This window comes from Tupaia chinensis, unplaced genomic scaffold (genome assembly GCF_000334495.1).
Source record: "Tupaia chinensis unplaced genomic scaffold, TupChi_1.0 Scaffold000028_1, whole genome shotgun sequence".
Classification (NCBI taxonomy): Eukaryota; Metazoa; Chordata; class Mammalia; order Scandentia; family Tupaiidae; genus Tupaia; species Tupaia belangeri.
In genome coordinates, this window is record NW_006159458.1 from 1726446 (window position 1) to 1733421 (window position 6976).

A 6976-nucleotide genomic window follows, 5' to 3' on the forward strand; every position below is an offset into this window, starting at 1 on the left:
CAAACCACGGTCAACTACATGGGAGTCCAGCGACATAGCCATTACGCTAACTGCTGGTCCCAAAACAACCGAAGTCTTTAAAAAAACCCAAGAAACATCATTGTAATACTTAAAATAACTTTAAAGCAATCTTGTAAAGTAATTGGAAAAGAACATGCACGTAAACATATAGAAAAGATGATAAATACAGAAGATGATTAGGAGGTCCAAATTCCACATAAGCCGTATTCAAAGAGAACAAACAGACCAGAAAAAGACTTTACAATGGTTTACTTTGTTCCCCCTTAACTACACCTACTCAACTTATGGGGTTGTTGGGAAAGTCGCGACACATTTTTGCTTAGAAAAACATAGAAAAATATATCATGACTTTCCGGACAGCCGAATATTTTCTTATGCTATTTAAATAATCTTTTACAGAAGAAACTAGCTATTATTTAAGCTTATATGTTTGGGGTTAGAGTCACTTGGTTCAAATTGTTGCTGAATTGGTTACTAGCTATAGATAAGGCTTGGGAACGCGATCTCGTCTGGATCACTTAGTTCATATCATTTGCAAAGAATAAAATAATAATATCAATCTATAAGCTTGCTCTGCTGTTCGTATAAGACACTTTAGAGTAGTGTGCCTGGCACAAGACAAACACATCCGATGCATTTTACACGGTGAAGTAACTTTTCCTGGTCTCTTGTGTTTGCTAGGAATGTTTCTGAAAGAGCCAGCAAATAACCTTACCCAGACGGCTTAACTAATAACAGACATCGATGCTAAAAGAGAGCAGGTAATGTGTTTACCCAGGATTAAAACTCCATGACCAGGGTTTAATTTCTCTGTCTCTGTCACCCACTCTCACTCTTTCTCAAACTAGCTTCTTTGGTGCTGGTTCCATTCTTGGGCAGGAGCTCCCCCTGTGGTAATAAAATAGCTATCAGTGGCTTCCGGAACTTTCAATTCCCTTGAAAATAAAAGAGTAAAGGTTTTTTCTAACCTAAGTGTTGCACACAAATAGCAGCTTCATTAATAGTTGATCAGTTAAGGTCACACTTCTATTCCTGAACCAATTGCTACGACTGACACTTTAGTGATAAGGATAGGATCCTTTTCTTTCCAACATTTTGGTTTCATGAAGACGGGCAAACAATTTCTCTTACTGTTAGTAAGAGCAGGAGAAATGGATAGCAAGCAGCCCAAACCAGCAAATATCTATAACAAACCATATCTCATTCATGCTGTCTCTTCTAAATTAAGATCACCAGATTTCTATACTATGTGTAGAACTACCTTAATTTCCTGGGCTATTCCTCTATTTGCTTGGGGTGAAGTGTGCCTTTTGCTTATGTGTTTTCTTTTTCTTTCTTCTTGGCACAGTTTATACGTGTTAGGCTCATGCTGGTTACTTTATAATTATTACTCACCTTCAAATGAAATCCAGCCTTTTGCTTTTTTGGAGGAAAAAAAAATACTGTGGTTAGGCATGGAGAGGATAACAGCGAAGGAGCTTAAGTGACTAGTCTGGCTGAAACCTCTTCACTTCGCTCCTCTCCACTTTGCCTCCAGAGGTCTCTCTCAGCTAGAACACCACATTGGGACTCTCTCTACTTCCCTTTTGTTCCTCCCTGCTTCTTCCCTTCTTCTCCTTCCCCTGTCATCCTTCTCCTCGTCTCTTCCATACTCTTCCCTACCCGTCCCCTCTCCTCTCTGTCCCTCACATACATACATCACCTATGCTTCCCCTACCCCTCATGGCAGATATTTGCCAATCAGCACAGTTCAGCCTTTTACTACATCGTCCCTGTCTTCTGAGATGTCACCCTGGATCACCCTAGGATATCCTTCCACTCCCATGGGCTTCTTAGACTCATAGAACTCAATACTTTGAATCAAAGAAATGTCTAGGCTTTGGTGACATCAACTTTGGGAGACATTAGCTATGCTGGCTGAGGTCTTTGGAGGTAAGGGTTGACTCTCTGGGCTTTCTTCTCATCTCCGTCTAGACTTCCCGAACTTGGCAGATGCGTCTCCTAGTTTGTGGCTTGTGGTTGTGTTCTTTTCCATGTCTCATTGAAGACGGATTTTTTTCCTTCTACTTTTTTTTTTTGTTTGCTTTTGGTGGAGTTGGAGGGAATGAAGAAGAGTAAAATATCTTCTACTTCCCCTTCTTTAACCAAAAAATCTTCTTCAGATGATTGCAGTCTATTTGAGATTTTTCACTTGGATCTCTTTCAGAAACAACCAAATTAACGTTAAAAACTGCAAACGCTCTCCTTTCCTTGGACCACAATCCCTTTTCTTTTTATTTATTTATTTATTTATTTAATCTCAGGAAGCGACACTGCAGGGTTGTTTGCCTCGACTCTGGAACCAAGGATATTTTCTAGACACATTTCTATTTTATAACACCTAACGGTTGCCAGTCTTTCATACTTTGTCTCTTTTATGTCTTTCAAATTCTTCCTTTCTCAGTGCCATTTTTAAGTGTCCCCATTTTGTACTTACTGTTCTTCCAGGTTGACCTTCATGTATAATAGTTTGAAACGTTTTCTTGGTGTGTTATAACGGTAAATAATAGAGGTGAGAGACAGGTGAGGTGCACCATGTATATTGTCTCTTCTGTCTTACAGATAAATCACACGTGGGTCAGGAGCCAGCAGGTGGCATAGCGGTTAAGGTGCTGGACTCCCATATGGCCAACCACAGTTCAAGTCCTGGTGGCTTGAAAATCACATGGGACACATGTACATACATGCTCAAAATTCCAGGAAGAAAAGGGATTGTGGTGTGGCCGTCCCACCTAGGGAGTGATTTCTCACTTTCCCTCTCATTGTCTCTCTCTGGTGAGTGCACATGCCCGATGGCAAAAACCTTAAAAAAAATGAGAAAAAAAATTACAAATGGATCTCTGGTAGTGAACGAATCTTTATAAAGTGACATAGTCTACTTTTTTGTTCCCAAGAAGGCTGATATTCTTAACTATGATTTTAAAAAGAAAGAAAGGGTCAGCAGATGGCAGAACAGTTACGTTGCTAGACTCTGACATGGCTGACCACAGTTCAAGTCCCAAACCTGGTGGCTTGAAACTCATGCCGAGTGCATGTGCATGCATGTCCAAGATCCCAGGAGAAGAGTGGAGGAGAAGAGATTGCAGTGTTGCCATTCCCCCAGGTGGTGATTTCTCATTTTTCCTCTGACTGTCTGTCTTTCTCTCTCTGATAAACACATGTACCCTAAAAAAAAATAATAAAGAACAAGAACTGATAAATAAAGGTAAAAGTTTGGACAGAGTTAAGTAAAATGAAAACAAAGAGTTAAAATGAAGAAGTCAGAGAAAATTCATATTATTAACTTGGAATATATATATATATATATATATACACACACACACACACACACACACACACAATCATCAGGTAGGTCATTATATATTTTTGAATAGAAAAATATGTCATGACCTTTTCTGACAACCTAATATATATGAAAAAATATATGATGTATGTATATATATATATACATATATATATATATATATATGATATGATTTTAAAATTTGAAATAAATTGATACTCTGGAAAACAGCTATTTAGCCTTCCTGACAATGACTTTAATTTATGAAACAGGAATTTCCACTTAGAAGGTCTGAAGAATATTTTCCTGTGTGGAAGTTGTAATGACTGTGTGGGTCAAGACAGGTAGCTCCAAGTTCTTTCGCAAGTTCAATGGCTCAGGACATGAATTATGGAGACACCTGTAGGTGCTCATTTCTCATCTTTCTGTAGAACCCACTTCATGAAGAAAAAAAAAAATTGAAGCATAAAGTGAATAAACAAAGAAAGAAGAAACATTTCTCACTCTTTTCCAGTGAACAGTTGAGCAATGATGGTGGGAGGGTGCAGTGGTGGTTTAAATGTGGACCTGCTCAGTCAGTTCAGCTAAAAAGATGCATACACAGGGAAAAGGAGTTTCATTGTCTTTCAGCAGCTCAGTGAAGATTATTAGCAGAGGACACCTAGTGGTTCTTTGTAGAAATTCACCTACACTAACGGTGTATTTGCATATTAATAGCACTCAGTGTACCAGGATCTTGTAAAGGAAAAGATAACAGCCATGATAAGATAGCAAAGTACAAACTAAACAATGTACCAACTTGAATCTAACAGCATCGGTCAGTATAGGCTACCTATTGTAGCAAACAACCTCTCATTTCTGTTGCCTAATAGAATAGAAATTTTTTTTAACAAATTCATTTATTTATTTTATGAGTGAAAGAAAGACAGTTAACTCCCAACAGGGGTCCTACCCCACAATCCACTCTCAGCCTGCCTGGATCATGGGTGAGCATCTGGCATGCATAGGGAAGATCTGGGATGGGAACCTGGGACCCACCCATATGGGTCCAGCATTGTAGAGCACTGAGATACCACTGTGCCACTATTTGGCTCCTAGAAGTTTATTTGCGCAACCTTGAAACAATAAAGATGCTTGGTTGGTGACCTTTCATATAGGGACCATGGAAAGAGATTTGATCATGTGGTGAAAAAAAAAAACACAAGAAAAGTATATTTGAATAGTAAGATTCAAGATCATACAAACATTACTTCTCAGAGCTGGCAAGTGGTATGGTAGCTAAGGGCATTGGACTACAACATGGCCAACTTCAGTTCGAGTCCCAGACCTAGCGGCTTGCTTTCTCACTCCCCCTCAACTCTGTTCATTTCTCTTCAAATTAAATAAATAAATAACTTAAAAAAATTACTTCTCAAAACAAAGTAAAACAAACAAGTAAAACAAAATATGGCACTGTATGTTGAAATGGGTATGCAATACACAGTTACATAAAATTGCCAGCACTCATCAAGTGGACATTTAATAGTGATATATTTCATTACACATAAATTATACCACAAGACTTTTTGAAAAATAGAATACCCAGTAAAGAACAATAGAGCAATAGAGATTAGGAGTAGCGGACACATCATATATTAAAATTTATAAGATGCCAGTAATTAAAAGAGAGTGGTACTATAATTTTATAATTTTAAAGGTAACTAAATTTTAAAGAAGATTGATATGGGCATATGAATAGATTAATGAAATTGAGTAGAAAATGCAGAAATATACTCAAGTGTATACAGAAATCTAATAAAAAACGAGGTGGCCATCAGAAATCCAACTATTCAATAAATGTTTTTGAGATAACTGTAAATATGTGTATCTGTTTGGAGAAAGGAAGGAGACGTTAATAATGTTTGAGAAAAATCCCCTAGGGCATTGGATTAGCCAGGGTTCTCTGGAGAGTGGAAGCAATAGGATATGCATGTGTGTATAACAAGGAATCATTCATGCAATTATGGAGGCTGGCGAATCCCAGGACCCGCAGGTTGAGTCGGTAAGCTAAAGAACTAGGACCAATGGCACACTTCCAGTATGAAGTCCGGCAGGCTCAAGACCGGGGGAGCCGTTGGTATTTTTTTTTTTTTTTTTTTTGTTTTTTTTGAGAGGTTTATCACTATAGGGCGCGTGCGCTCGCCAGAGAGACAGAGAGAGACATAGAGACAGAAAGCGAGAAATCACCCCCCAGGGGGGGATGGTCACACTGCAATCCCTTTTCCTCTATTCTCCTCTTGGGATCTTGGGCACGCACGCACACGTGCCCAACGTGGGTTTTAAGCCACCGGGTCTGGGATGTGAACCGCGGTCGACTACATGGGAGTCCAGCGACATAGCCATTACGCTAACTGCTGGTTCCCCCTGATGTTTTCATTCACCACCAGACAGGAACAAGCTCAAGTCCCATTCTGAAGGTGATCAGGCAGCAGTAAGGCTCTTCTAGTTGGGGAGGGCAACTTGTTCGTTTCAGTAAGGCCTTCAACTCATTGGCTGAAGTCTTCTCACGTTAGGGAGGAAAATTTGCCCTACTCGATCTACAGTTCAAGGATTAGTCTCACCCAACCATGGACACGCCCAGAATAACGTTAACTGGGTATCTGGACACCAAGGTCCAGTCAAGGTAACACATAAAATTAACTATCCTAGACATCATCTAAGATCTCTCTGTTTTTTCTCTTTCCTGAAACCTTGCCATGACAGGGATCACAACATTTGGTTTGAAAAAACCCATAGAAGAGATATTTATTGCAGAACCCTGTGTATGTATTTTTTTAATGATTTTTTTTGTAAAAAATTGTTCACGTTTACCCTGCCTTTTTTTTGTACTTTTTAGGTTTTTGCCATAAGGCAGGTGCACTCACCAGAAAGAGGTGAAGAGACAGTGTGTGTGGGGGGGTGAGAAATCACCCCCAAAGGGGGATCATCATGCTACAATCCCCCCTCCTTTATCCTGTCCCTGGGATTCTGGGCACACCAGGCATGATTTTTAAGCCACCAGGTCCAGGACTCGAACTGTGGTTGGCCATGTAGGAATCCAGTGCTGTAACTACTATGCCACCTGCAGCTCTCCCCTGCCTTGGCCTGTGGTTGTATTTTTAATATGTGTACAGAATGTCCTCTTCCCAGAATTCTCTACTTTTACTGAAAATGGGTATGCCTCAAATCAATAGCATAGCATTTGTTTAATGACTAAACACAGAGAAACCCTAACTCTTTTAAGATAGTGGAATGGCATCAGATCATGTCACCCCTAATTGCCCACTAGGTTGAGACAGCCACTTGTCACTGATTTTTACATACAAAGATGCTATCATTGTATCTCTAGCTATAGAGTACCTCTGACAAAGAGGGGCAAGCAGGTTTCTTCATGCTTCTCTTCTTTTCTTTAATACACTTGAATTTGATCCATGCTTTGGGTGATCATGGGTGGTTAGTTTACCTTGATGTTTAACTTGATATTGAAATTAAATATTGATACTCTTTTGATATCTGATATTGAACTTACTCTGATATTTCAGAAACTGCAACACAAATCACTTGAAGGCACCCGATGGGGCAGAACAGTAAAAAGATTGCTGAGTATAACATGGC

The 6976-nt window shown here is 39.4% G+C and overlaps 1 long non-coding RNA gene across 1 annotated transcript in view; it reads right to left on the minus strand.

Moving 5' to 3' along the window:
* The window catches only part of LOC114007528 (uncharacterized), a 143951-nt gene that overhangs the window by 20695 nt on the left and 116280 nt on the right, over positions 1-6976 (minus strand). The window lies entirely within an intron of this gene.